Genomic DNA, 9,454 nt, shown 5'->3' with positions numbered 1-9,454 from the left:
GCAGGTCATCCCACCTTGGAGGCCAAGATGTTTTGTCAGTGTGATAAGGAACAATGCCTCGAGGCATCCTGGTTGTTCAGCATTGATGGACAGAGACCTCTCAAATTTGATGCAATGAGCAGTAACTGGACAGCGAATCATTCTGGAGACAGAGAAATCAAGGAGAAATGGGAGAATGACAGGGACCTAGGGAACCATCTCATAAAGGTCTCCAGGGGAGATTGCAAGGACTGGATCCAGGAACTCTTAAATCACTTGCAAGAAATACCAGGTATGTAGTTAACTGAGTTACCTACTCAGGGAAAGACAAGGGGCCATCTACATCATTAGATGTAGACTTCTGACGACTTCCGTGTGGGGATGCTAGCGTGTGTGTAATGGATCATTTTATGGACTGAATGATTGGTTGATTTCTTGGTGGGCTTTCTGGCTAGACAGTCAGTGATGGCCATAAAGACTTCTCACCATCTTCTCTTGCCCATCTCACCTCCCAGGGTTTCTTCCTCAGCATAGGAGCTCCATTGTTCATTTAAAAATAATCTGGTTCACAACCGGGTATGGAGGTGCATGCTTATAATCCCAGTCCTTGGGAGGCTTATGCCAGGAGGATCACAGGTTCGAGGCCAGCCTCAGAAACTTAGTGAGAACCTCGGCAACTTATTAAGACTCTTTCAAAATAAGAGGTTAAAAGGGCAGGTGTTTTTATCTCAGAGATAGAATGCCCCTGAGCTCAATATCCAGGAGGAAAAGAAAAGAAGGAAGGAAGGAAGGAAGGGATGGAGGGAGGGAGGGAAAGAGATAGAGAGAGAAAAAGAAAGGAAGAAAGGAAGAAAGAAAGAAAGACCTGGTTGCTGATGGCTTTGCTCACTGGTTCCCAGGTCTATATGTACCACTGTAAACTCCCAGTCCTTCTCTTCTTCCTGTTAGACTAACCCTTCAACCAGCTCCAGTGTCAGTTTTGAAGCTTTTGCTACCTTCCCAGACAGAATGAAGTATCATCAATTGTGTCAATGCCCAAAAAGCTCTAAACACCGTAAACATGCCACATGGTATGATAATTGGATGGACATTTGCTGTCTCTCTCAGGAGTAGCATGAGCTCCATGAAGGCACGGCGCAGACCCCATTCATCCCTGCACCCCAGAAGGTGGTAGAATAGTTGTCTCATAATGAGTGAGTAAGTCTGCAGGTTCTGTGGGATGCCTGGAAGAAGCTGGTGCTGAGGAAGGTATGATGGAGAAGGATTGATGGAGATTTTGCTCTTTTGTTTGTTTTAGTATCAACATCAGAGGCCCCACATACCAGCCAGTCTCCAGTTAGCTCAAGTAATAATCAACAGAACAGGCTAGATAAAGTCGGTGGTGTTGGCCGCCTCATCAGCATTATCTCCGCCCTTGCCCTTGTTGTCATCGTCATCGTAATTTACATCACCAGTAGGAAGAGAGAATGCTCCATGAAAGGTGAGGAGCGGACTGGGCTGGGCTGGCTTCTGGCTCCGGGGGAGGTCTGAGTCTGGTAAGGACTTGGGAGAGGAAACTCCATCAGTCTCACCCAAGGCCCTGGCCGCTGTTCTATATCTCCACAGAAATCATGCCCTTTCTCAGTCTGGAGCCCCCACTCCCGAGAGTCAGGCTGGGATAACTGTGTTGTTGAGGTCGAGGAGGCTGACTTAGCTACTACAGCAATGTAGTAAGCGGAGGGACAAAACAGGAATCTCCTTTTAGGAGGAGGCAGGAGTCCAAAATTGGACAACCCTGAGTGAGGTGTTGGCTTCTCACCTCTAACCCAGGCTTCCGCCAGCACTTTGATCGGACAGCTGCTTGCTCGCTAAGGACAACATAATCTAGGTCAACACTTTTCCTTGATGTCGTAGAAGCTGTTCCAATCTGTACTGTAAACTCTGGTGCACGAGAAGGCAACATCTTGAGAACAGCTCTTTATGGCAAGAACTGACCTTTGGCAACAGTCTTACTGCCAGTCTAGAGATGGGTTTTCCAAGAAGCAACTTCAACAGAAGCTTCAGAATGAATGCCTCTAATACAAGAGCTGCTACCATGTTCTTACAACGTGTTAACTTGGTCATTTGCAGAAGCAGGATTTTTGCTCAGTTAGGACTGTCAATTTTACTCCCATACTCTTTCCAGTAGACTTCCTTCCATGTCAGCTGGAATTGCAGTGGCTGTTGACATTTTCATTTGTTTAAGACACAGTGAGTCAGGAATATATTTTTATCTAATGAAATGTAAGTGCTCACACACTTAACTTTTGCATACAGTTAAGTTGGTGATGGGTAGGACCCACAAGTCGACTGGGCTTACTCATGTGATGACAAAAAAGGGTCACGGGGTGAACCGACCTGTGGGTCAATATATATCAACATGTCCTGTGGCATCCCGCACAGTATAAGCAAAGTGTGTGATATAATTGTAATTGGACCATTAAATAGAAATACAGACAAAATACAGAATAAACTACTGCTATACAAAACATGGGCAACTGTCATAGATGCAAACTATGACTTAGAACTCTGGCTCTAGAGAGGAAGAGAATGGCAGATGAAAAAGAATATACACAGCTGGGCGTGGTGGTGCACGCTTGTAATCCCAGCATTTGAGAGGCTGAGACAGGAGGATTGTAGTTTGCTGACAGTCTCAGCTACTTAGTGAGGCTCTTGGCAACTCAGTGAGATCCTGTTACAAAATAAAGAATAAAAAATAGGGGATGGGGGTGTAGCTCAGAGATAGAATGCCCCCGAGTTCCATCCCCAGTACCCCAAAGTAAATGGATGGCTGGATGGATGGATAGATAGATGCAAAAAAAGAACATACACTTTGTAACTCCATTCATACAAAATTTTAAAAGACAAAACTGATCTTTGGTAATAGAAGTCAAAATAGTGGGTTCCTGGGGTAGTGATCTATAACTTGATCTGCCAGGTCCATTTCATATTTTAAATACGTTAAGTTAGGCATGGTGGTACACACCTGTAATCTCAGTACTTGGGAGGCTGAGGCAGGAAGATTGCAGGTTGGCAGCCAACCTCAGCAATTTAGTGAGGCTGTCAGAAACTTAGCAAGACCCTGTTTCAAAATAAAAAATAAAATAGGGCAGGGGGTATAGTTCTGAGGTAGAATATCTGTGGCTTCAAGCCCCAACACCACAGTTTAAAAATACATATATATCAAGCTAAAAAAAAACTCAAGCTGCACGCTTGTAATCCCCGCGCTTGGGAGGCGGAGACAGGAGGATCGCGCAGGTTTGAAGCCAGCCGCGCTGGCTTAAGAGACCCTGTTTCCAAATAAAAAAGTATAAAAATAGGTCTGAGAGTGTAGCCCAGAAGTAGAAGGGTTTCCAGAAACCCCAGTACCACCAAAAAAAAAAAAAAAAAAAAAAAAAAAAAAAAAAAAAAACCTCAAGCTGTTATTTGAGATGTTTGAACTTTACTGTAGGGATATTATATTTTTAAAAAAGGTTTTAAAAATATTTAAGGGAATGTTTCCATTTTCATTAATGTTTTAATAAAATGGGAGTTCTCTCCTATCAGGAATATACTCCGTGAGTTTAATTAGATTATAAATATGCTATGCATTCTTCTGATTGAACTCAAAAAGAGAGAGCTGTTGTATGCCAAACACAGGGCTGTACATCTTCCACTAGCTTGTCCTTTTTCCCCCTCACTACCTTAACCCAAGAATTCATTTCCTCCGTTGTTGTTTGTCCTCATAGTGATTGGCCTTCAATGGCCCAGGTGGCCCTGACAATTCTAATGTAACATTTACAAAGGTTGCGTGAGGCGTAGTGATGCATTCCTGTCATCCCAGTATTTGGGAGGCTGCAACAGGAGGATCACAGGTTCGAGGCCAGCCCCAGCAACTAAGCGAGACTCTGTTTCAAAATTTAAAAAATGAAATAGGGTTGGGGTTTAGAGGTTGAACTCTTCTGTGTTCAATCCCCAGTATCAAGAAGAAAAGAAAAAGACAGATACTTGTTTAGCAGGAGAGGAGCCTAATGAGAGGTTTTTAGATCATTGGGAGTGTGTCTTCAAGGGACTTGTATGGGATTTTAGTCTCATCCTCTCTCTCTTTTTCTCCCTCAGATTGTTTGTTTTACTGTGACAAGCAATCCTTCCAAAATGAGAATTCTCTGTCCAGTCCCCAGAGCAATGGGCCAACTGATCTTCACCTGGAACCTCTGAACCCGTGAATCTCATGCACCAAAACAAGCCTAGGGAGACACTGTTTCAAACTAAAAAACAAAGCCAGGTGTGGTGGCACAGGCTGGTAATCCCAGTCCTTGGAAGGCTGAGATAGGATGATTGCAAGTTCGAGGACAGCCTCAGCAAGCAGTGAGACTTTCATCAACCTACGGAGACCCTGTTTCAAATAAAAATAAAATAGGGCTGGGGATGTGGCTCAAAGTTAATATTCCCCTGTGTTCAATCTCCTGGGTTCCATCCCCAGTACCATAGAAATAAAATATTAGTATTAATATTTTATTCAAAACCACATCAAGAGAATTGTACACCACGACCAAGTTGGTTTCATCCCAGAAAAACAAGGCTGGTTCAACATACGCAAATCAATACACGCTATTAACTGCCGAGACCGCCCACTTACTCTCGGCATCTGCGTGTGAAAAACCCCACGTAGTCATATTGGCGATTAGCCCCGAGAGAGAGGGCGTCGTCTCTGGCCAAAACTCCTCCACTCTTAGATATTCTTTCATAACTATTATTCTTTTGGTAATGATTCTTTTAACTCTCCACATGAATTGCTCTGGTGGTGTAAGATCAGGACTGTGAGAGAAACTGAGTCCGTGGAAAATAAACTTTCTGGTAAACATCCTCAGTTTTGTTCAAATGTAGTGGCAGCATTCCAGTCAGTAATTACAAATGCAGAACTCCTCCCTATCTTTGACCTTCATTCTAATAGAGCTAAGGGCTGAAAGAGTGCTCAGCTGCTAGAGAAGTACATCTGACAACGACAACTAAATCTAAAAACTTCATGTTATTTCTTGGTGTTTACCTGCTAAACTGTGTTATGAGTTTGCTTAAGCTTTCAGACAGCAGATTGTATTGCAGACAAAATCCAGCAAACATTCATCGAAATCCTCTAAATCATAAAGGTACACGGATTTCCCTACGTCAACTACATATATGAAAGCTGGAATCTCGGACTTCGTCCCCCATTCAGCTCAAGGAGGTTGCTAGATAGAGAAGGACATTGGACTAAGCCCTAGGAATAAAAGTTCCTAAAGGGTTAAAGAAAACTCTTAAAAACTGGACTTCTCAAGAGATTTTGGGTGTGACTTTTGTTCTTCTGGAATTAGCCTATTAAAAGCCTCTGCAGCTGCAAGGCCAAAGAGGCTGACCCGGAGCACAAGACCCACCTGGGGTAATGGGACTGATTTCAATCACAAAGACCTGTGATATCACAGACCTTACTTTTGTCTTGTTCAGGGTTGGTAATCTGCATGTGTATATCTCTATTGTACCTTGGGTGTTTTGCACTTTTTTACTAGAGAATCACTGGGAGATGGGAATATATAAAAAATCTTGTGTCTAGAATAAAGTGTTCGATTGCACAAGAAGCATTGATCCATGTCAGGTTCTTTCCAGAAGCGCCGCTAATAGGAACTTATAGAAATTTATTTCCTAGAAGGGAAAGAATCGCTGCAGATAAGTGGCTGCAGTACGGGCACCCTATCCTCCCCCATCTTTTCTGAGATCGATCGCAAGTGGACTCGCGCCCCCAACTGAGCAAAAAGTCCCTGGCAATTAACCACATAAATAGAACTGAGAACAAAACCACATGATCATATCAATAGATCCTGAGAAAGCATTCAACAAAATCCAACACCCATTTATGTTAAAAACACTGCAGAAAATTGGGATAGAAGGAATGTATTTCAACATCATTAAGGCTATATACAACAAACCCAAAGCCAACATCATATTGAATGGGGAAAAACTTCATGAATTTCCTCTAAAATCAAGACAAGGATGCCCACTATCACCACTCCTTTTCAATATAGTCCTTGAGACTCTTGCCACAGCAATAAGACAAGAGAAGGAATTCAAATAGGAAGAGAGGAATTAAAACTATCCTTATTTGCAGATAACAAGATCCTTTATCTAGAAGACCCAAAGAACTCACCCAAAAGGCTTCTGGAGATGATTAAGCAATTCAGCAAAGCTGCAGGATACAAAATCAACCTAAAGAAATCAGTTGCTTCTCTTTATGCCAACAATGAATCCACAATGAAATAAATAAAGAAAAAAATTTCATTCACTATAGCCTCAAAACCAATAAACTACCTAGGAATAAACCTAACCAAAGATGTAAAATACCTCTACAAAGAAAACTATAAAACATTAAAGAAAGAAATTGAAGAAGACTTTGGCAGATGGAAAGATATCCTGTGCTCATGAATAGGCAGAATATCAAAATGGCCATTCTGCCAAAAGTAATCTATAGATTCAATGCAGTCCCCATTAAAATGTCAACAACATTCTTCATAGACCTAGAAAACTCAGTCATGAATTTTATATGGAGAAAGAAAAGACCCAGAATAGCCAAAACATCTTTCAGCAATAAGAACTACACAGTAGGCATCAAAATCCCGGACTTCAAATTATACTATAGATCAATAGTAATGAAAACAGCATGGTATTGCCACAACAGGCATACAGACCAGTGGAACAGAATAGAAGATACAGAAAAAAACCCCACATGCCTATAGTCAATTAATCTTTCTTTCTTTCTTTCTTTCTTTCTTTCTTTTTTTTTTTTTTTTTTTTTGTGGGTTTGCTGATGGGACCCAAGGGGATTCAGCCTCCAAGCTACACCCCCTGCCTATTTTTTATTCTTTTTTTTTTTTTTTTTTTTTTTTTTTTTTTTTTTTTGCTGGTCTGGGATGGAACCCAGGGGCATTTGACCTCCAAGCTACACCCCCTGCCCTATTTTTTATTCTTTATTTTGAAACCGGGTCTCACTGAGTTGCAGAGGGCCTCACTAAGTAGCTGAGGCCATCCGCAAACCGCAGTCTTCCAGGTCTCAGCCTCCCGAATGCTGGGATTACAAGCGTGCGCCACCACGCCCGGCTTTATTCTTTATTTTGAAACGGCATCTCACTAAGTTGCAGAGGGCCTCACTAAGTAGCTGAAGCTGTCTGTAAACCACGATCCTCTGGTTTAAACCTCCCGAATGCTGGGATTACAAAGGTGTGCCACCATGCCCGGCTGTCAATCTTTGACAAAGGGACCAAACTCATACGCTGGAGAAAAAACAGCCTTTTCAACAAATGGTGCTGGGAGAAATGGCTATCCATTTGTAGAAAGATGGAAATAAATCCTTACCTCTCACCATGCACAGGAATCAACTCGAGATGGATCAAAGGCTTAAGAGACCCTGTTTCCAAAAATAAAAAAGTATAAAATAGGTCTGGGAGTGTAGCTCGAAGGTAGAAGGGCTTCCAGGAACCCGAGTACCACCAAAAAAAAAAAAAAAAGATGTTCAATATCATTAGCCATCAGGGAGATGCAAATCAAAACTACACTTAGATTCCATCTAACCCGAATTAGAGTAGCAAGCATAAAGAAGTTGAATAACAACAAATGCTGGTGAGGATGTGGGGAAAGAGAAACTCTTATACTGTTGGTGGGAGTGCAAACTAGTTCAGCAGCTATGGAGATCAGTGTAGAGATTCCTTAGAAAACTGGGAATAGATCCACCATATGCTCCAGCTCTACCTACCATTCCTGGGCATTTCCCAAAAGGGGTTGAAATCAGAGAACTACAGTAACATGCATATCCATGTTCATAGCAGCACAATTTGTAATATGGAACCAACCCAAGTCTCCATCAAAAGATGAATGGATTGCAAAATTATGGGAAATACAAACAATGGAATTCTACTCGCAATAAAGAACAAAATCATGTCATTCGCAAGAAGATGGAAAGACCTGGAGAACATTATATTAAGTGAGATCAGCCAAGCACAGAAAGAGAAGGAATATATGTTTCCTCTATATGCCCAAACTCGGGAGCATTGGGGATACCAGAGGGATCCCAGATAATGGAGGGGAAACCTCAGCAAAGCTAGAATGGAAGGATAGGAGAGGAAGAAGGCTGAGGTTGATTACTGGAGGAGCTACATCCGAATATGTGTAAATATATGAATATAGCATGGTTAACCTGGACACTCATTGTTGGGAGGGGAGGTAAGGGAAATGGGGGGGTAGAGGGCACCAAAACTTAAAAAAAAAGAACAAAAAATCAAATTATTAGTATTGAAATATTAGTGCTAATATTACTTATGTTTTATTAAATATTAGTACCAATGTTAGTAGTCATAGTGTCATTTAAAATGTTCTTGTCTCAGGGATTTTTAGATACTTGAGGAGAAATCCAGTACAGCAGTGAGGGGGAAGTTTGGGGGGAGAATCAGTGAAGGAAACGGTCTTACTGAAGTTCTGTTTGTACATATGTGACATTACCAATACCAATCTCAGTGTCCTGTATGGAGAAGGGGAGGGAGTGGGGAAAGAGAGGGAGTTCACCAAGTGCTGTGTGTATGTATGTCCCTCTCACTCTGAACTACACTATGATGTGACACTACAGTGCACCAATTTAAAAAAAAAGGCATCTTTTTTGTTGTTTTTTTCAGTACTGGGGATGGGACCCAGGGGCATTCTACCTCGGACCTATACCCCCAGCCCAATATTTTTTTTTTTATTATTCCAGTGTCTTACTGAGTTGTAAAGGACCTCACTAAGTAGCTGAGGCCGTCCATGAACCCAGATCCTCCAGTCTCAGCCTACCAAATGCTGGGATTACAAGCGTGGGCCACTGAGCCTGGTGCTGGCGTTTGTGTGCCTTGTTTTCAAAATCAGGTTATTTGCTTTTTGCTATGGATTTGTTTGGGTTTTCTGTATATTATGTTAAAGACCAATGTTGAATAGCCAATATTGGATGTTAATCCAAGATATGGTGTGCTAGTCAGCTTTGCACCACTGTGACAGGTATCTTGACAATTTAGTGTGACGTGTTCCAAAATTAAAAAAAATACAGATGGGGTATAGCTCAGAGGTAGAATGTCCCTAGGTTCAATCTCCAGTACCAAAATAACCAAATTAACAACAACAATAATAATGTATTACCAAACTGTGTCCTCAAAATTAGTGATTTTTAAGTTAATTAGGAGCAAATGGAAGTAGAAACTAGGTTTTTCCCCAGTAACAGTACATTTCTTTCAGCATCAAAGTCACGTAGAGGTACTTCCTCAAAAACATCGTAATTTCTTCTCCTGGAATAGCAAAAAGATTGGGCTATTTTTTCCCTTTTCCATTTTGCTTTCTATTTTTTACCTTCGAATTCTACCTCCTACTCTGTTCTGAGCCTGCAAGCAATGGGTTCCTTAATGTCAGCCCTGGAAATAAAAAAATAAAGCAAAAA

The sequence above is a fragment of the Muscardinus avellanarius genome (genome assembly GCF_963383645.1).
Source record: "Muscardinus avellanarius genome assembly, chromosome: 8".
In the NCBI taxonomy this organism is placed as follows: domain Eukaryota; kingdom Metazoa; phylum Chordata; class Mammalia; order Rodentia; family Gliridae; genus Muscardinus; species Muscardinus avellanarius.
Note: the sequence above shows the minus strand (reverse complement) of the source record.